Source organism: Panthera pardus, unplaced genomic scaffold (genome assembly GCF_024362965.1).
Source record: "Panthera pardus isolate Hobbes unplaced genomic scaffold, ASM2436296v1 HiC_scaffold_16, whole genome shotgun sequence".
NCBI lineage: Eukaryota > Metazoa > Chordata > Mammalia > Carnivora > Felidae > Panthera > Panthera pardus.
Genome location: NW_026526721.1, coordinates 1095692 through 1116625, shown reverse-complemented (window position 1 = coordinate 1116625; position 20934 = coordinate 1095692). Strand labels below are relative to the sequence as shown.

The following is a 20934-nucleotide window of genomic DNA, read 5'->3' as shown; positions in this document are numbered from 1 at the left end:
ACCCACCCTGATCCTCTCCCCACACGGCTAGGGGCTGGGACAGCAGGCATACGTTTTTAGTTCTGGTCACTATCTTCAGGGTGTGTGTTTGTGTATGTGTGTGTGTGTGTGTGTGTGTGTGTGTGCACACTTGTGTATGTTGCCTAAGACGATGTGGGTCCTACAGAAATAAAGTCCTGGAAGGGCTGGGCTGTGCCCGCCCCTTCTCACCTTAACTAGATATGATTTATGTCAACAGAGAACTTTCACGTGACCCTAACTGAAAAACAGCCGACGGGTGAGTCCCCGGTAGGACATTAGATCCGTTTGGCAAAGACAGGCGTCTATAGTACCCCTTGCATCCAACCACCTACCCGGTGGCTCCTCCCTCCGGGTCTGGAAGGTCCACTTTGCCCTTCCGGCCTCTTCCTGCTGGCCCTGAGCACGCAGTGTGCAGGGTGGGGAGGTGGGGGGGGGGGTTGGAACAAAGACAGCAGCTCTCACTCTAGAGCCTTCCGTGCAGGCACGTGGCAGAGGGGTGGGGTTTCCACGGCCACTTTCCCTGTGAGGAGCTTTCCTAAAGGAGAAGGGAGGCCACCGGCTCACTCCTGGGAGGTGTGCCTGCCACGTGTCCTTTTAGAGAGAAGGGAGAAGGCCACACGAGACCCTGTGCAGTGCTCTGCTCGCAGTGTCCCAGAGACCCGTCCAGGAGCTCCCACGGGGAGCAGCCCCCACCTGTCTATCTGTCTCTGTCTTCTGTTTCTCTCTCCCTCTGTCTCTCCTTCTCTGTTTCCTTCCCCCTGTCTGCAGTCTCCCCTCCCATCTCTCTCTGTCTCTCTTTCTTTCTGTCTCTCTCTCTCTCCTTGTCTTTTCCCTCCCCCCCTTCTCTCTGTCTCTGTCTCTGTCTCTCTCTCTTTTTTTTTTTGGTTTTGCCCCCTGTCTCTCCCTCTGCCTCTGTCTCCATCCCCCTCTCTGTCTCTGCCCCCCTCTCTGGCTCTGTTCCCCCTCTGTCCTCCTCTCTGCCTCTGTCCCCCTCTCTGGCTCTGTCCCCCCTCTCTGACTCTGTCCCCCTCTCTGGTTCTGTCCCCCCTCTCTGGCTCTGTCCCCCCTCTCTGGCTCTGTCCCCGCTCTCTGACTCTGTCCCCCTCTCTGGCTCTGTCCCTCCTCTCTGACTCTGTCCCTCTCTCTGGCTCTGTCCATCTCTCTGGCTGTGTCCCCCTCTCTGGCTCTGGCTCTGTCCCCTCTCTGGCTCTGTCCCCCCTCTCTGGCTCTGTCCCCCCTCTCTGACTCTGTCCCCCTCTCTGACTCTGTCCCCCTCTCTGGCTCTGTCCCTCCCCTCTGACTCTGTCCCCCTCTCTAGCTGTGTCCCCCTCTCTGGCTCTGGCTGTGTCCCCCTCTCTGGCTGTCCCCCCTCTTTGGCTCTGTCCCCCTCTCTGTCTCTGTTCCCCTTTCTGACTCTGGCTCTGTCCCCCTCTCTGGCTCTGTCCCCCCTCTCTGACTCTGTCCCCCTCTCTGGTTCTGTCCCCCCTCTCTGGCTCTGTCTCCCCTCTCTGGCTCTGTCCCCCTCTCTGGCTCTGTCCCCCTTCTTTGGCTCTGCCCCCTCTCTGGCTCTGTCCCCCTTCTTTGGCTCTGTCCCCCTCTCTGGCTCTGTCCCCCCTCTCTGGTTCTGTCCCCCCTCTCTGGCTCTGTCCCCCCTCTCTGACTCTGTCCCCCTCTCTGACTCTGTCCCCCTCTCTGGCTCTGTCCCTCCCCTCTGACTCTGTCCCCCTCTCTAGCTGTGTCCCCCTCTCTGGCTCTGGCTGTGTCCCCCTCTCTGGCTGTCCCCCCTCTTTGGCTCTGTCCCCCTCTCTGTCTCTGTTCCCCTTTCTGACTCTGGCTCTGCCCCCCTCTCTGGCTCTGTCCCCCTCTGGCGCTGTCCCCCTCTCTGGCTCTGTCCCCGGCTCTGGCTCTCTCTCCCTGCTGGCAGTGGTGTGTTGGCTCCAGAGCCTGCTGTCTGAACTGGGAGACACAGTCAAGGGCAGCTGTGACTCACCTGCTTTTTCATGTGAAGGCCAAGAGGACGTAGGCCACTGACCGGAGTCCCTTGGGGATGACAGCAGCACTGGATGAACCCCAGGCCCCCATCCACAGCCAGACCGTGGAATACAGCCTGCTTGTCAGAGGCTAAAAGCAGGGAGCCCCACCCGGGAAGCTAGTGTCCCGGCAGGTGCCAGCGGAACTCGTGCTAACCGCCAGCATGTTTACCTTTAGGGTGGGAGCCAGATGCTTCCGTGCGTGGTTCGAGCCCATCTCCCCAGCACGGGGATGCCCTCTGTGCCTCCCATAAGGACAGCTTTTGCTGTCCCCCAGCCCCTCATCCCCACAGAGCAGCCTGCTGGCTGTTGTCGATATGCCTGGTTATAAGGTGATCCGGGAACACGGGAACACAGAAACGGGGCAGCACGCGGTTCCGGAAGCTCAGGACCCAGGGCAGCTGTAAAGTGCAGGTCAGTTTGCCAGCCCCAAAGAAGAGAGTGCCGGGTTGCAGCACTGTTGATGTGTGTGTCCTCTGTCTCGTCGTCCCGTATGCTCGACTTGGACGCTCCGTGCATGCTCACCTCTCCTTGTGGAGCACATCTCCAGCCTTCGCCGTCATCCAGGCGGGGGCTCCTCACGAGCATGCTTGGCTAGAGCTTCCCCTCTGCACAGGTGCCACCTCACCTCCCCCCACCCCTGCCCCAGTCACGGGCCAGGGACTTGGCCAGTGACGGGTTAGGAGTCGCTCCTTCAGCAAGGGGGGCGCAAGGGGAACCCCCCCCCCCCCGATCACCTTGCCTGATGAAATGCAGTCAGATGCTTCGGCAAGCAAGCAAGCAAGCAAGATCAGGTGCACGGCTTTGGATTCCAGCACCACACGGGAGGAACCCTCGGCTGCTGCGTTGGGTGTATTTCCCTGACCAGGGCAGCGGGTGCGGGGACTGGTTTACTTGCTTTGATCTTCACTCCATCGCTCTGGCCATCACACAATCTCCTCTGAGCTCAGCAGACCCAGCCGTGCTGCCCCCAGGCCGTGCTTTGTGACAAAGAGGCTGTGGGGAAGGAGGGCAGGCTGGCTGGCTCTAGCCCCCAAGGGTGTGGTCGCGCTGCCTCAGCGGTTTGTGAAGGGGGTGTTACAGCAACCCTTGTTCCCTAGGTGGCCGACTCGCCACCACGTGATCTGTGCCCTTGTGTTCTGGGCTGAGCGTAAGGGGTGGCTGAGGTGACAATGTGAGTTCTCCCTGTGGAAAGCAGGCCCCGCGTGGAGGCAGAGTCCTACTGAGGCCAGCAGATGCCCCACACTCCAAATCGGGCTCAGGTTGACTGCTCCAGACCTCTCTCCGTAGCAGGGGAGGGGGGCCTCTGTAGCTGGGGGTGTTGGGTGCCGCTCACGCCTGGGAAACCTGTACTCCCCGGAGGACTTGGACGACATAGCTGGCCACTGGGACTGCTTTCTGCATGCAACCAGTTCCCTGGCCCTTTTAGCCATCTACTGTGGAGACAGGAAGCCTCCTTGCCCTGACCCCATGCTCCAGCCGGAGATAACATGGCCACCAGCCCCTACTCTCTGGTGTGTGTGTGTGTGTGTGTGTGTGTGTGTGTGTGTGTGTATGTGTGTGTGTGTGTGTGTGTGTGAGACAGTCAGGAAGGCTGGGCAGTATAAGGCTTCCCAGGGCTTGATCTGACATCATTCCAAGCGGATGGTAATTCCAAGGCTGCTCTCTCTGCTCCCTTCATCCTCCAACAAACACCATGGACTTATTTATAAATGCAGGCCCCTGGGTGCACTTCTCACGGGAAGGACCGCGGTGACAGCGATGGAGAGGGTGGTGAATGGCACACACAGTGCTAATGAAGGGGGAAGTGCCTGGAACACAGTGTGTGGGGAATTCGAGGCAGGCTGGCCCCATCCAGGGGGAGGATCCCAGGCCCGCTCCAGGCCCCGGCCCAGCTGCTCTGGTCTGCAGTTTGGCTCTCAGAGATCTGCTAACGTATGATAATATGCCACCAGACGTGGATTGTCTCGTGTGTCAAGGGCGGGGGCATGAGACGAGCTGCTTTTTTCCTCCCAGGGCTGGCAGGAACTGGAAATAATTGAAAGTTGTTAGGGTCCAACATGCTGTCCCGAAAACACTATCATTAATTTCCTAATGACTAACTGTGTCTTTCAGGAGGCAATGAAGGCAGCTGAGGGGACGAGGGCCCCTGGCGGGGACGGGGAAGTGGGAGGCTGGCAGCCTGTAATCTGGGGGTGGACTGAAGGTGTTGTGCTGCGCCTGCACCCCACACCCTGGCCTCGGGAGCGGGGACCCCAGGGTCCTTCTGTCCCCTCTGCCCACAGAGTCAAGGGGAGGGTGACAGTCAGAGCCACGCAGTCAGGACACGACACGTCCACGTCCTGCAGGGTGCTCTGCCGCTGCTCCTTCTCGTTCACTTCCCAGCACCTCCCTCCATCGTTCCGGCTGCGGGACCACCCAGCCAGGCCCCCCCTCCCCCGCCTCCACATCCTCCTTCCTACCCCCAGAGCACACGGTCAAGCACGTCTCTCCACTCCAAGTGACAGTCGCTGCTACACTGCTGCGTGGGCGCCCACGTCCCCTGCCTCTGTGACCCCCTTCTTTGGAAGGACTCACAACCCAGGTGTTGTTTGTATTTCTGCTTCCCCCAGTGCTGCCGCCCTTCTGTGTGAACCCCACCCACAGTCCCTTCTCACCCGGTAGCCTGGCGCCCTTTCTTTTTCAGAGGTTGCCTTTGAACACACAAGGGACATAAGAAGACAAATGAGACCCAGCTCTTCCTGACCCCCCCCCCCCATGCCTGCACTGACTGCTGTCACCCAACCTGGCCAGTCTCTGAATGCCCAAGGGGCCCTTCGTGCACTGTGGTGAGGCTCCGGCTCATTTCCAATGTTCCCACAAAAAGAAGTGGTCATAACTGTGACCTTTGTGTGGGTGGGCTTCCAGTGGCCCACAAAGGAGTAGGGTTCACAGGGGGGAAGCCTGGGAAATGTCTCCCGCCCCACTCTAGGGGCAAAGGGTACAATAGGGCCACCAAGTGTCACAGCTTTATCCCCAGGTCCGTCTCACAACCCCTGTCCTGACAGCCGGTGGACCCCTCTGGGTCCTCAGGGGCCTAAGAAGTCCAAGCAAGGCTGAATTTCTTTCGTGTGGGGAAGGGTGCGGGGTAGGAAGTCCCAGGACCCCTGTAGGCCTACCTGGGGTCACTCCTGGGCCATCGGAGGTCACTGCGGTGCCTGTGACCGCTTGTGCTGTGTGATGCTGCACTGGAAGAAATAATCTTGCTAAGGATAGGCCCCAAATGCACAGATGAGACAGAAGGGTCAGCTTCACGAAAATGACCCTAATACGAACAAAGAACAACGAATGAAGCCCAGGAAGTCTGGAGAAAGGGTAATAAAACAAAAACACGTGAGACATTGTGTCTTCTGAGGACAGCCTAGTAGCTCTTCAGACAGTCTTGGTCACCTGGGTATTCTGACCCGCACACTGGCACATGGATTCCTCAGTGGGCAGGAAAGAAGGCGCACCTGGTGAGGAGCCGAGACAGGTGCTGGGCAGGCTTGCCCAAGGCTTGCCCAGGGCCGGGACTCGAGAGGGGCGAGGTCCTGAGACAGGACAGGAGACTGTCGGCTTTGCTCTCCCGGCAGGCCAAGCCCTTCCAAGCCCCGCGGGGAGAGGAGGGGGAAGGGCGCCAGCCCAGGGAGGGTCCAAGTCCAGCCAGGTCCACTCGGCCCATCCTACGCCCAAGACCAACCAGGCCACCCCCAGGCTAGTGACCCGTCCCCGCTCCACCTGTGGCCTACCCACCCCCCCCCACCCCGCCACAAGCCACGCCCACGGCTAGTTACCCACCCTCCCTCCAACCCCCAGCCCTACCCATAGCCCTGGGACGCGTCCAAGCCAACCCCCTGACCTCTTTCCCTCTAGGGGCTAGCCCTTCCCCGCCCACTTGTGGTCCGCCTCCCTTTTTCAATGTCCCAGCCTACGCCACGCCCTCGACACGCCAGGGACCTGCCTTTCCCCACCCACCCATCAACGGCTCCGGCCCGGCCCAGGGCTTGCCTCTGCCACGCCCAGGAACCGCCCCAGGCCACGCCCCGAGCCAGTGACCCGTCTCCTCTCCTCCCCATTGTGGCCCTGCCCCGCCTCTGTCAACGCCGGAGGCCTCCCTACGCCCCCCACCTCGGCGAGTAGCCTGCCTCTTGTTCTGCCCCTTTTGTGGTCTCGCCCCAGTTCTGGGACCGCCCACTTGTGGTCGCGTCTCTGCCCCCGCCCCCAGCCAATTACCCTTTCTCCTGGGACCCCTCCCCCTTTATTTGTGGTCCCGCCCCTCCTTGGGACCCGCCTCAAGTCTGGCTCCGCCCTTGCTCCATGACAGGTTCATGGCCCCGCCCACCGCCAGTGACTCGCGTGCCCAAGACCCCGCCCCAATTTCCGTCACGCCCCCATCTCCATAGGTTCCGCCTCACCACCTCCCCCTCGCCCCGCGACGCTAATTGGTTTCTTTCCAGAGAGCTTTCCCGGGCTCCGATAGGCTTCATCCCTTACCGTTCCTCCTTTCGATTGGCCCGCCGCGCCCGCTTTCGCGAGGCCCAGCACTTGGACGGGGCGGGGCCAGCGGCGGCGGGCGGCGCGGGATTGGTCGGCAGCGCAGAAGGGGCGGGCCCGCGCCGCGCGCAGCGCCTCGGCTGGAGCGCAAGGAGCGGCTACCGCCGCCTCAGTCGCCTCAGACTCGGTCGCCTCAGGCTCCGCCGCCGCCCGGATCGCCCGGTCGTCACCAACCCTCGGCCCCACCCCGGGCTCCGGCCGGCCAGCCGGCGGGCACGCCCTCCTCCGCGGACAGGTGAGCGGTCGCGGGCGGAGCTGGGGCCGGGGGTCCTGGCCAGGGTCCAGGGGTCGGGCCGGGGTCAGGGCCGGGGATCGCGGTCGGGGGTCGAGGACAGGGGCGGGAGAGCGGGAGCCGGGACGGGGTGGGGGGAGGTCGCAGCCGGGGGCCGAGCGAGGGTCCCGGCCTCGGCCGGGGAGGGGGAGGCGACCTCCCGCGGCCGCTAACTTTGCCCGCGGGGCCCGGGGCTGGGGGCGTACGTCTCGGGGAGGCCGAGGGGCCTGAGACCCTCCCGGGCCCCACCAAGTTGGCGGGCTGCGGGGGGCGACGCGGGGCGGGGCGGGCGGCGCGGGGCGGAGTCGGGGGCGGGGGTCCGCGCCTCAGCCCGCGCCCGGCCGCCCTTCCCCCCCCCCCCCCCCCCCCGCCGCGGGGTCTCCGCGCCCCCGGCCCGGCGCCGGGAGCTCCCGGGGTAGCGGGGCGGGACGGCGGCTGGACGGAGGGAGGTCTGCAGCGGCTTCCGGGAGGCGCGGACCCCCGCCCCGCTGCCCCGAATCCCGAAGTTACTGGAGCTGCGCCTTCAAGATCAGAGTTAACGGCCCCGCTTGCGGGCGCGCACCTGCCGCGATTTCGTGCCGGAGTTTGGTGGCTCGGGACCGGGGCGGACCGGGGCGGAGACCTCGGGGCGCTCGCGGCGGGCGGGACGCGGGCGGCTTGCGGGAGCCGCGGTGGGAGCGCGCGCCGGCGGGCGTAGGCGGCGCCCCGCTCCCGGGAGCGGGACCCGGGCTGCCCGTGGCGGCCCCCGGCGCGCCTCGGCGCCCCCGAGTCGGGGAGGCGCAGGGCGCGGGCAGGCTCTGTGGGGTCACTGTTTTCTCCTCTTACTTGGGGTGCGTCAGAACGGGTGTATAGTCCGCACCGTGCGGCGCCTGGAAGCGTCGTTTACTCAAGTGTTTGTTTTTCCGCTTTTCCTTCCTGTTGAGAAGCGTGTCGCTCGCTTAGCAGATCGGAAAGTCAACCAGAAGTCGGGTCAGAGTAGCGCAGGCTGGGTTACCTCTCCTGCCGCCCTTCCCGCCGGGCGACGTGCACTTGCGGGCGCCTTGGGCTCTGCGCGCGGGCGGGCGGCGCTCTCGTCGACGGGAGTCGCGGCGCGTGACCCGCAGAAGGCACGTCAGGGCAGCGGGGCCCTGAGCAGACCTCGGGGGCTAGACGGGGTCCAGGCCCTGCCGTTCCAGCTCCCCCTGTGGCTCGGCCGTCGCGCGCCCTTCCAAATTGTAACTCGCTTTCAGGGGCGGAGGGTTGCCCCTTGTCTGTGTCTGGAGCCCGGCTTGCACGTTGGAGTCAGAGGAAGTGGTGGAGGTGCGTCCCCGCGAGCGGAGCTGATTCCCAGCGCCTTCACGCGCGAGAGCAGCTCGGCCTCCCGGTGTCTGGATTCTGTGTCTCCCTCTCTCTCTGCCCCCTCCCCGCTTGTGTTCTCTCTTTCGCAAGAATAAATAAACATTAAAAAAAGAGAAAATATCCAGATTTATGGTTCTACTTTTTTTGGTAGTTATGAGACAATTTCAGCACCTGGGTTCATTTTTCTAGGTGTTTAAAAGGAAGCGGTCTTTTTTCCTGTCGTTGGAGTGAGGCTGAGAGCATGCTGTGTTTATATTTGCGAAACCCGGTGAGGTCCCTGAAACAGTTTGGCCGTTCAAAACTGGACGTTGTGTTTCAGTTTGAGCAACTTCATTCCTGGACCTGTAGCCAGTTCCTGGGTTGGTTGCTCTGTGTCAGTGGCAAAGTCATTCCTATTTTCACAGAAACCTCAGGGCTTTATTGTAAAGTCATCACTGAAGCAAATCTTGGTAGATGGGAATTGTACATCCTTTTGGTAAAGGTTGGTCCTTTGGGCCAAAACAAAGAAAAATGCCAGCTAATGTATTGGAATCACTCTCCACTTAAACACTGGTGAATGAATGCCCTAGGTTTTGGGCAGCCCTGGTATCTCTGAGCTCTCAGCCCTAGTGGCAGGTCCCCTACGGCCCGTTGGTGCGCCCACTGTCCATGGTGCTGAACACGTGTCCTCTGTTTCTGTCTTCGTCTTAAATTTCCAGCGTGAGAGGGTTTTTTGCAGTATGTTTAAAAAGCATTTTCGAAATTTACACAATTGAGGAAAAGTTGGACAGGGGAGTTCTGTTGAGCCTGAATGCAAGCATATCTTTTAGAAACTCAAACCATGTTTTTGTCTCTTTTTTTAAAATGGATAATTGTGCTGACTCAACATTACCTTTCCCTTACTTAGTCTCCTTCTCACCAGGTGGGAATTTTCTTGCTGGAGTATGGACATCAGGTAATAAACCATTGACACTAAGTGAGAGCCTGTTTCCTTAACAGCCACCCTCTTAAAAAATGTACCTTTACTATAATATGTACACATATTTGTACGAGAGGCAGTTTGTTTTTCTCTAAACAAGGTCAATTGTAGCATCCCTCACACTCATGTGGTACTTTCCAGCCTTCCCAGAGCGGGGCTCAGGCCCTCTGTGTACGTGGTGGGCCTGTTGGGCAGGAACCAGGCATTCTTGCCGTGTTGGAGCAGCATCTCCTCTCTCTTCTGTAATTTTGAGGACATCTTTGTAAACCATTTTAGATAAATTTAGGTAAATTCTTTATTCTCTTGAGGTTAATTTTCTGTTCCTTTAGAATTGCCCCATAGGTTGGCAATAAAAAATAACGGGTACAGAGATTCTTCCATATGATAGTAAATTGTGCATCAAACTATGCACAGCTGTTGAGGTGTTTTGTTAAGAGTATCTGAACTAGTTCTTTGGCCCCATCAACTGAATACTTAACTCAGGTCACCCCGTGAAAGAGTCGCCTGTTTTGTTGAGGGAAACCCAGGGCTTCTTTCTGCCTCCTCCAAGCTTCAGAAATAGTGTCTGAGTGCCCACTCTTTGCCAAGGCCCCTGCTGTGATCTGGAAATCCACAGGGGAATGATACCGAGTATTTATCATTGAAGGACTCCACTTTGGATTGAGGACAGGACATGCAAACTGATGGTTACAGGGGGCCACAGTACTGCAATTGGGATACATAAAAAGTTGGGTTGGTGTGTTGAAGAGGGGTAATTAATTTAGGCTGAGAATCAGGGAAGGCTTCAGAGAGGAGGTAGCCTTGGTCCGAGACCTGGAGGGTGAGTTGTAATTGTTTGGGCACCGATGGGTATGAATTCATTACAAAAGGACAAGAAGGTTGGTGTAACTGGAGAATAGGATGTGTGGTGGTTGAAGGTGTGAAAGGCATTGTGGAAGTGTTGGGACTCAGAGGTGTGGGGGCGAGCTGAGGGGAGGTTGTGTGGGAGGCAGAATAATGGCCTCCCACATCCTAATCCCCAGAACCTATGAATATGCTATGTTATGTGGCAAAGAGAATTTAAGGTAGCAGATGGAATGGAGGTTGCTAATCAGCTCATTTTAAAATAAGGAGATTATTCTGGATTACCCTGGCGGGGGAGGGGGGCAGAGTAACCCCAAGGGTCCTTAAATATGGAAGAAGAGCTAGTGTCAGAGTGCTGTGAACTGAGGAAGACTACCCATCATTACTGCCTTTGAAGATAGAAGGGGTTATAAGCTAAGGCCTGTGGGCAGGCTCTAGAAGTGAGAAAAGGTGAGAAAATGGATTCTCCCCCAGAGCCTCTTGAAAGGAACACAGCCCTGCCGACACTTCGGTTCTAGCCCAGTGAGACCTTGTGTCTCACTTCTGACCCCCAGAACTGTAAGGTACTTAATTTCTGTTGTGTTAAGCCACTACATTTGTGGACATTTGTTAGAGTGGCCTTGGGAAACTGATACAAGTTGGGACTGCTCTAGAAAGTTTTAGCTGGTGAAGTTTAAAGAGGAAATAACATGGTCAGATAGGCTGTAGAACACAAAACAGTTCAGCTGCTGTTGGGAGGAGGTTGCCCCAGGTAAGCGTGGTTCTGATCCCTCGTTTCATCTCCCGGCAAGATTGGCATATGATACTCCTACCTGGCCTAAGTCTCATCTGAAGTCATTCTCCTAGTCGTCTGTCCAGTCTCCACTCTTGCTTATTGCCATCTCCCACTGGCCCATTTCCTTTGTGCTGGGCACTCAGGAGAGAGTGGACCAGGTCTACATTTATAAGTGGGATTGTGGGGTCATGTAGGATGGGCCCAATTCCAGCCTCAGAGCAGTCATCCAAGTGTTTTCCAAACAAAGGTTTGTTTCTTCACATCCTCTCTAATCCTTTGTATCTTCAGATGTCTTAATTTTTGTCAACTAGGTATGAACTCACTGTTTTACTTTGCATTTTCTTGATTATTGGTAAGTTTGAAGATTTTTATATCCATTTATTAGCCACTTGGGTTTCTTCTGTAAATTGTATTAATATATTTGTCCATTTGTTACCTGGGTTGTCCTTTTTAAAGCTTTTTAGAAGTCCTTTAGATATTCTGGTTTCTATTTGTGCCCTGCTTTTTTTTTTTTTTTAATCCTTTTAAAAATGCTGTTTTGATGAAAAGATGTTTAATTTTTATGTCAAATTTATCAATCTTTTCCTTATGGTTTGTGGTTATTAAGTCTTATTTAAGAAATTCTTTGTTACCCCAAGTCATAAGATATCCTCATCTTTAAAAAAAAAAAAGGCTTGAACATTTGCTTTTTGTATTCTACTCTGAACTTATTTTTGTGTGAGGTGTAAGGTAGACATATAGTTTTAGAACTTTTCCCGATGTATAACCAGTTGTACTGTACTGTTTATTATACTATTTATATCATCCTTACCCCAGAGATCTGCGGTGCTTCCTTTGAAACATACAAAATTTTACAACTATATGGATCTGTTTCTGATTTCTCCATGTAAATAATGATAATTTCGTTTCTTCCTTCCTAGCCGTTAAATCTTTTATTTGTTTTTTGTCTTACTTCCATCGTTTGGACACTAGGCAAAGCTGTATAGAAATTTTGATAAGGCTATGCTAATACTGTTTTACATCTTAAAAGCATTACTTTTAGAGCCTTAAATACGAAGTTTGTTATTGTTTTTTGGTAGATTCCTTTTATTAGGTTAAGGATGGTCTCCTCTGCTAATAGTCTGATAAAAGATTTTAAAAATCATTAATAGATTTTGAATGTTAATAAATGTTTTTCTTGATGGTTTTATTTTTTTCCTCTTTAAATTGTGACTAAGATGAAATATTTTAATCTTTTAATTTTAGACCATCCTTGATTTCTTGGGATAAATTGTACTTTGTCATGACATACTACATTAAAAATTATCATTGGATTCAATTTAGGATTTTGGCATGTATTTTCATGAGAAGTATTGACAAATAATAATCTTTTCTTGTATTGCTTTTATTCAGATTTGGTATCAAGGTGATGCTTTATCATCTCTGTAATAGTTTCTGACAGGGAGGGATTTTTGTTCCTTGGAAATTTGGCAAAATGGATTCTCAAATATTCTGGATCCTGGACCCTTTTAGAACATGGAGACTTGGCGCCAGCAGTTATGGCTTTAGAAGGGTTGCGGATCCATTCTTCTCATGTTTTGTTGGCCAGGAGGAGTCGTTCTGGTCATACTTAGTTTCAAATGGAGCAGAAGGTAGAGTTTTCCCTGTCTCAGAAGTCCAGGACAACTGGACACTGGTAAATATGAGTAATATTTAGCAAACTATGGAGGTTAATTGATGTCACTACTGCACAGCTAGTCAAAACTCAAAACTGTCTTCCTCTCTAGGTCTTGTTTGAAGGTTTGCAAGTGTGCAAGGTCTACAAGTGTGTTGGTCATCAGGGGACTGATTAGAATGTGAAGCTAGACACGTTGGTTTTTATTTGCTGTGAACAAACCATCCTGTTTACTCTCCAAAATCCATCTCGGGAATTCTTGCCTATTTCTCCTTATCACAGAGGAAAAGTCTCCCTTTCCACTAATGTAATTCTGGTTTTTTTTGTTTGTTTGAGAGAGAGACACACAGAGTGTGAGTCGGGGAGGTGCAGAGAGGGAGACATAGAATCTGAAGCAGGCTCCAGGCCCTGAGCTGTCAGCACAGAGCCGCCTATGGGGCTTGAACTCACGAACTGTGAGATCATGACCTGAGCTGAAGTCAGATGCTTAACCGACTGAGCCACCCAGGCGCCCCTCCACTAATGTAATTCTTAACTATCCTTCAAGGCTGGAACAGTTCCCACCTCCCTGCTTAAATTCTGTGTTAACTCTGACTTGTGGTGAATTCTCCCTTCACTTTTTACAGTACCATTCTGTGTAGAGAAAGCAGGGTTCAGATTTGTCTGTGGGTAGTCATTTGATCAGAACAGTCTTCATATCCAAGCACATGTTTCCTTCCTTTGCCTGGGCTCTGCCCTGGGAGGCCAGATATAGTGGACAGGTGTATGAAGGTGGCCCTCCCATGATCCACATGATTCATGCCTTTGTATAATCTTTTCCCATTGAAGTAGGATTTGCTTCTAATCAATAGAGTATGGCAAAAGTAATGGGATGTCACTTCTGTGATATTGTTGCATTATATAAAATTCAGTTTGCTAGAAACTCATGTAGAGACTCTCTTTGCTGGCTTGAATAAGTGGCTATGTTGGAGCAGCCCACATGGCAAGAACTTTATGTGGCCTCTGGAAGCTGAGGGTGGCCTTCAGGGATAGCCACTAAGAAGCAGGGGCCCTAAGTCCTACAGCAAGGAAACAACCTTTACCATGAACCCGAGTGAGCTTGGAAGTGAATTCTTCCTTGTTTGAGCCTTTTAATGAGAACGTGGCCTGGCCAATACCATGATTACAGCCTTGTGAGACCCTAAGCAGGGGACCTAGTTAAGCCGACTCAGACTCCTGACTCCCAGAAACTGTGAGATAACAAATGTAAATGGTCTTAAGTTGCTAAGTTTGTGAGTTTGTTATGCACCTAATGAATCAGATTTTTACTGACCTCCCATCTACCCTTACTAGAAGTGAATTTGGGTTGATGAAGGATAATTTGAATCTAATTGAGATAATCCCTTCTTTATTTTTTTAAAAAACTTTTTCCTATTTTTAAAAGTGATACACGTTTTGTGTAGAAAAATTGAAGCAAGCAGAAAGTATAAAGGACAACACAAACATTCATAATCTTACCACACGGGAATAGGCAGTGCACGGGACGCCTGTGTGGCCCAGTCAGTTAAGAGTCTGACTTTTGATTTCGGCTCACAGTTTGTGAGAGAACCCTGCTTCTCTGGCTCTGTGCTGACAGCGTGGAGCCTGCTTGGGGTTCTCTCTCTCCCCCTCTCTCTGCCCCCTTCTGCTCACGTGTGGGTGTGTGCGTGGACGTTCACGGGTGTGCTCTCTCAAAATAAAAAAATAAACATTAAAAAAAAAAGTAGAGCAGCCAATGTGTTTTTCTACTTTTATATGTGGTATGATATACATATCCTAAGTTCAGATTCATTCCATAATGTTTTATGGACAGCTTTCTTTCTTTGTACCACATAGTGAGAGTTTCCTTGTGTCATAATCATATTCTTCTGAGATATGATTTTAAATGGCTGCATACTATTCCAGTGGGTGTCCCAATTGATTGAGCCACTTCCCTATATCTGAACATTTATGCTGCTTTAAACTTTTACCATGGTAAATAATGCTTTGATCGATAATCAGTAACCTATACAAAAATCATTGTATCGCTGATAATTTATGAAAGATAAGCTTCTAAAGGCAGAATTATTAGGTCAGAGCTTATAGATGTTTTTAAATCTTTTGATACTTAACTATCCAGCTTCCAGTGTTTCTATAAAATACCATAAAGCTCAAACCTCTGTTTCTGTAACTCACCAGGTTGGGATAGGACAGAACTATTGATTTTTGAGCATTTAGGTTCCTGTTTTCTTAACCCTGTTTGCAAAGTGCTTTTAAATTATTCATTAAAGTGCAGTATGGATTCTATTTATAGACACATTTGTGTATGAGATCGCTCCCTTAATGCCTGGGCAAAAAGCCTACGAATTGCTATTATCACATCCCTATCTTTGTAAATCCATTTCTACTCCTATCCACCCTTTCTTTGTTCTAACCAAATAACGACACTGAGACACATAAGGTCTTGTAGCCTTGCGATTGCTCAGAAGTGGCTTTTCTGATCTAGCTTTTGCTCTTTTCTTCTTGCCATTCATGAGCTAGTTGACTTCATAACTATGGGAGATCAGCAGAAAATTATTAATTTGAAAATATTTTACAAATACATTTTTCCTGATTCATTAAGTGAGTGTTTATTTAGAAAATTTCTAAAGTAAATGTTAGTATCAAAAGCAAAATAAAACTAATTCTGTCACCTACAGATGACTACTGTATAAACATAACTTGCTCACAATGTTTATTTATTTTGAGAGAGAGAGAGAGAGCAAGTGAGGGAGGGGCAGAGAGAGAGGAAGAGAGTCCCAGATCAAGAGCTGGATGCTTAACTGACTGAACCACAGGCGCCCCATACTAGCTTATTCTTCTATTGATTAGATTTCAGTGACTAATGTTTTGCATGGGATTTTTGCATCCATGTCTCTGAGTGAAATTGGTCCATGATTTTCCTTTTCTGTAGCTGTTTTCTCTCTACTTTGAGGTGAATACTTGATTTATTAATTTGCAGCTTTATTCTAATATGTGTACTTAAGGTGGTACATTTCCTGATAAGTAATGCTTTAGCTGCATCATACAGAATTCGATTTGGGGTATTTTGCGTATTGTTTACTCTGTACTGTACATGGAATTGTGCCCCTCTCAAATTCCTGTTGAAGCTCTAACCCCCAAAGATGGTACTTGGAGGTGGAGCTTTAGGGAAGTAATTAGGTTTAGATGAGGTCATGAGTGTGATGACCTTATGATGGAATAAGTACCTTATGAGGAGAGACCAGAGAACTTGCCCTCTTTCTCTCTCTCCTCTCCACGTGAGGATACAGCAGGGAGACAGGTCTCTCTGCAAGGCGGGAAGAGCCCCCGACCAGAACCCTCCCAGGCCGGCGCCCAAAACTGTGAGAAATAAAAGTCCATTGTTTAAGCCACTCGCTCTGTGGTATTTTGTTATAGCAGCCCAAGCAGAGTAAGGCAGTTATATTTTCTAATTTCTGTTATGATATTTTACATTTATAAGTCATTTAGAAGCATATTTAAAATTTTCCAAACATATGCATATTTTCTTACCCTTCTCCAGCATAATTGCATTGCCCCAAGTCTTGCTCAGTATGATTTTAATTCTGAGAAATTTGCTGATGTACCTTATGGCCTAGAATATGGACTGTAAGTTTTCTCACACATTTCTGTGTGTTTGAAAAGAATTAGGTGAAATGTTCTATACATTCCATTCAGCTAACTTGTAAGCATACTACTCACATCTTCTGTTTTCTTACTGTTTTTGTGTTTTTTTTTTGGTCTGGTGGTTAATATCCATTACGAAGATAATTACCCAATTTCATTATGATTATGGATTTGTCTTATTTCTCCTTGAAGTTCTGTCAATTTTTATTTATATACTTTGAGACCATGTTGTTAGGGGCGTGCAAATATAAAATTGTTATGTCATCCTGAGGAACTGAGACTTTAATTATTATGAGTGGTTCTTTTTATCTCTAGTAATGAATCTTTGCCTTTATGGTATCATATGCAATGCTAAAATAGCCATAACAGGTTTCTTTAGGCTCATATTTGCATGATACCTTTTTTTTAATCGCTTTAATTTCAGCCTTGCTTTATTCTTAAACTTTAGGCAGGTACCTTGCAAAATAATCAAACAATCAGATTGTTTTTCATCCAGTCTGATAATTTTTATCTTCTAAGTGGAACATTCAACTCATTTATATTGAATGTAATTACTAATCTGTTTGAATTTTTTTTTTTAATTTTTTTTTTAAGTTTATTTATTTTTGAGACAGAGAGAGACAGAGCATGAACGGGGGAGGGTCAGAGAGAGAGGGAGACACAGAATCGGAAGCAGGCTCCAGGCTCTGAGCCATCAGCCCAGAGCCCGACGCGGGGCTCGAACTCACAGACCGCGAGATTGTGACCTGAGCCGAAGTCGGACGCTCAACCGACTGAGCCACCCAGGCGCCCCAACTAATCTATTTGAATTTAAGTCCATACTCTTATGGCATATTTCTCTTGTCCCACATTTTCTGTGTTTACTTTTCTTTCTTTTCTTATATTATTTGAGAACAGTATTAGGATTTTTAAAAATCATTCTACTTTTCTACTCTCTTCAGTGTGTTGGAGGTTACATTTTACTTTTCTTTCTTTTCGTGGTTACCGTGTAAATTAGATAACAGGCTATTAACTTAGCCAGATAATGCGGTTATACCTGCCTCGTGGACCATGCAGAGATCATAGTGTCTTAGGCACTTGAACTCCATTCACTCTTTCCAGACTTATAAGTGCTTATTATTGTGTTTCTTAACCCATGTGCTCTATTTAAGCTCAATGAAATATTAATATTAACAGTGTTGTTATTTAATGTACAGTCCGTCTTCATTTATATTTATTCACATCTTCATCCACTTTTTTTTGCTTTTTGTTGCTCTCTGACATTTCTGATCTTCATTCTGGGGTTGTTTCCCTTCTGCCTGAAGAGGCTTCTTGAGAAATTCCTTTACTGCAGATCAGCTGGTAGTAGAACGCTCCCTCTTTTTTTCCTTCTAAAAGTATTTTGATTTTACTTTTGTTTTAAAAATTCTTTAAATATAATTAAATTTTGAGGGGGGAATATAATTTACATGCCACAAAATTCACCCTTTTAAAGTTTCTGATTCATTGGGTTTTGCTATATTTACGAGGTTATGCAACCATCATCACTACATAATTCCAGAACATTTTTGTCACCTTAAAAAGAAGCCTTATGACTGTTAACAGTAACTCCCCATTCTGCCATCCATTAATCTACTGTCTGTCTCTAAGGATTTGCCTATTAGGGACATTTCATATGAATGGAATCATAAATATGTGGCCTTTCTTATCTGGCTTCTTTCACTTAGTATAATACATACTTTTTTTAATTTTAGAGAGAGCACGAGCTGGGGAGAAGGACTGAGGGAAAGAGAGAGAGAGGCAGAATCTTTTTTTTTCTTTTTTGAGAGAGGGAGGGAGAGAGAGAGAGAGAATGAATGAATGAATGAATGAATATCTTAAGCGGGCTCCGCCCAGTGTGGAGCCTGACTCAGGGCTTGATCTTATGACCATGAGATCATGAACTGAGCTGAAATCAAGAGTCTGACGCTCAACTGACTGGGCCATCCAGGTGCTAAGAGAGAGAGAAAGAGGGATAGAGTCTTAAGTGGGCTCCATGCTCAGCACGGAGCCCAAGGCGGAACTTGATTCCACAGCCCTGGGAATTTCGGCCCAAGGCCGAAATAGAATTGGTTGCTCAACTGACTGAGCCACCCCTAGTATAATATTTATAGGGTTCATCCATGTTCTATCATGTATCAGTACTTCATTCATTTTTATGGCTGAATAGTGTCACGTTGTATGGGCATATCACATTTTATTTTTCCACTCACCATTAGATAGACATTTGGGTTGTTTCTACTTTTTTGCTATTATCAATAATGTGCTATGAACAGTCAGTGTACAAGTTTTTGTATACATACATATTTTCAGTTCCTTTGTGCACATACTTAGGAGTGGAATTGCTGGGTCATATAGTAACTGTATGTTTAACTTTTTGAGTAACTGCGAAACTGTTTTCCAAAGATTTTGCACCTTTTTAATTCTCACCCATAATGTATGAGGGTTCCAATTTCTTTTTTTTTTTTTTTAATTTTTTTTTTTTTCAACGTTTTTTATTTATTTTTGGGACAGAGAGAGACAGAGCATGAACGGGGGAGGGGCAGAGAGAGAGGGAGACACAGAATCGGAAACAGGCTCCAGGCTCCGAGCCATCAGCCCAGAGCCTGACGCGGGGCTCGAACCCACGGACCGCGAGATCGTGACCTGGCTGAAGTCGGACGCTTAACCGACTGCGCCAACCAGGCGCCCCTGAGGGTTCCAATTTCTTCACACCTTCACCAACACTTGTCATTTTCCAGTTTTTTGATTATAGCCATTCTAGCGGGCGTGAAGGGGTATCTCATTGTGGTGTTGATTAACATTTCTTTAATAACTGATGCTCTTGATCTCCTTTTTGTGTGCTTATTGGCTATGTGCAAGTCTTCTTTGGAGAAATGCCTATTTAAATCCTTTGGCCTTTTTTTTTTTTTATTGGATTGTTTGTCTCTTTATTTTTGAAGTATAAGTTTTGAAATTGGGAAGTGAGTCCTCCAAATTTGTTTTTCTGTTGTTTTGGCTATTCCTGGTCTCTTGCTTTTCTATATGAGTTTTAGGATTAACTCATCAGTTTTTGCATGAAAGGCAGGTGGAATTTTGATGGGGATCGTGCTGAATGTGTAGATCAATTTGGCAATATTGCCATCTTAACAATATAAGTCTTGCAGTTCACGAGTATGGATTTTATAGCCATAAAAGTTTTTTAGTGGATTCCTGAGGAGTTTCTTTATGTGAAATTATGTAGTCTGCATATATAGATACTTTTACTTCTTCCTTTCTAATCTGGATGCCTTTATTTCTGTTTCTTGTATAATTGCCTTGGTTATAACCTCTTGTACAATGTTGAGTTGTTCTGGCAAGGGTGGACATTCTACTCTTGTCCCTGATTTTAGGGGGAAAGCTTTCAGTCTTTGACCATTAAGTATGTTTTTAGCTGTAGGTGTTTGTAGATGCCCTTTATTAGTTTGAGGAGATTCCTTTCTATTTTTATTTTGTTGAGTGGTGTTGTCAGAAACGTGAAAGAGTGCTGGTGTTGTCAGATGCTTGTTCTGCTTCTATTGAGATGATCATGTGTTTTTCGTTCTTCATTTTATTAATGTCATTCATTATATCGATTGATATTTTTATGTTGAACCAACCTTGCATTTCTCAGTTGGTCATGGTGGATAATCCATTTTCTTTCTTTTTTTATTTTTAAAAAAAATTTTTTTTTTCAACGTTTTTTATTTATTTTTGGGACAGAGAGAGACAGAGCATGAACAGGGGAGGGGCAGAGAGAGAGGGAGACACAGAATCAGAAACAGGCTCCAGGCTCCGAGCCATCAGCCCAGAGCCTGACGCGGGGCTCGAACTCACGGACCGCGAGATCGTGACCTGGCTGAAGTCGGACGCTTAACCGACTGCGCCACCCAGGCGCCCCTTCTTTCTTTTTTTAAAATGTTTATTTATTTTTGAGAAAGAGGGAGAGTGTGTGCAAGCGGGGAAGGGGCAAAGAGGAAAGGAGACTGAGAATCTGGAGCAGGCTCGGCACTGTCAGCGCAGAGCCCAAGATGGGGTTCAAACTCACAAACTGTGAGATCATGACCTGAGCCAAAATCAAGAGTCAGACGCTTAACTGACTGAGCCATCCAGACGCCCTGGAGATAATTCATTTTATATATCGCTGGATTCAGTTTCTTAGTATTTTGTTGAGAATTTTTGCATTTGTATTCTTTTTTTAACAGTTTTTATTTAAATTCCAGTGAGTTAGCATACAGTATAATGTAATATTAGTTTCAGGTGTACAATGTGCTGATTTCCATACATCACCTGATGCTTATCATGACAAGTACACTCCTTAATATTCATCTCCTATTTTACCCATTCCCCCACCCACCTCCCTTCTGATAACTATCACATTGTTCTCTGTAGTTAAGAGTCTATTTCTTGGTTTGCCCCTCTCTCTTTTTGTCCCTTTGCTCATTTGTTTTGTTTCTTAAGTTCCACCTGAGTGAAATAATATGATATTTGTCTTTCTCGGACTGATTTATTTCACCCAGCATAATACTCTCTAGCTCCATTCATGTTGTTGCAGATGGCAAGATTTCATTCTTTTTGATGACTGAGTAATATTCCAGTGTGCTCACGTGTGTGTGTGTGTGTGCATGCGCACACGTGCGCATGTGTGTGTACACATACCATGTCTTCTTTATCCATTCCTCAGTTTATGGACACTTGGGCTGGTTCCATAATTTGGGTATTATAGATAATGCTGCTATAAATATTGGGGTTCATGTATCCCTTTGAATTAGTATTTTTATATTCTTTGGGTCA

At 49.0% G+C, this 20934-nt stretch overlaps 1 protein-coding gene and 1 long non-coding RNA gene across 18 annotated transcripts in view; one reads left to right on the top strand and one right to left on the bottom strand.

Moving 5' to 3' along the window:
* Window positions 1-3731: 3731 nt before the first annotated feature.
* Window positions 3732-5770, bottom strand: LOC109258096 (uncharacterized). Its single transcript, XR_002076189.2, has 3 exons — window positions 5424-5770; window positions 5210-5278; window positions 3732-4079 (listed from the first exon to the last, which is right to left on the bottom strand). It is a non-coding gene; the product is annotated as an uncharacterized LOC109258096 (long non-coding RNA).
* A 991-nt stretch (window positions 5771-6761) lies between these two features.
* PCBP3 (poly(rC) binding protein 3) overlaps window positions 6762-20934 on the top strand; it is a 273850-nt gene continuing 259677 nt past the window's right edge. For 3 of the 17 annotated variants that reach the window (XM_053902949.1, XM_053902948.1, XM_053902941.1), the window contains exon 1: window positions 6776-6858. The gene's annotated coding sequence lies outside the window, so the exon portion shown is untranslated. Of the gene's footprint in view, window positions 6859-20934 lie in introns of all 17 variants that reach the window. The other 14 variants (XM_019434668.2, XM_053902947.1, XM_053902937.1 and 11 more) reach the window with 9 other exon arrangements.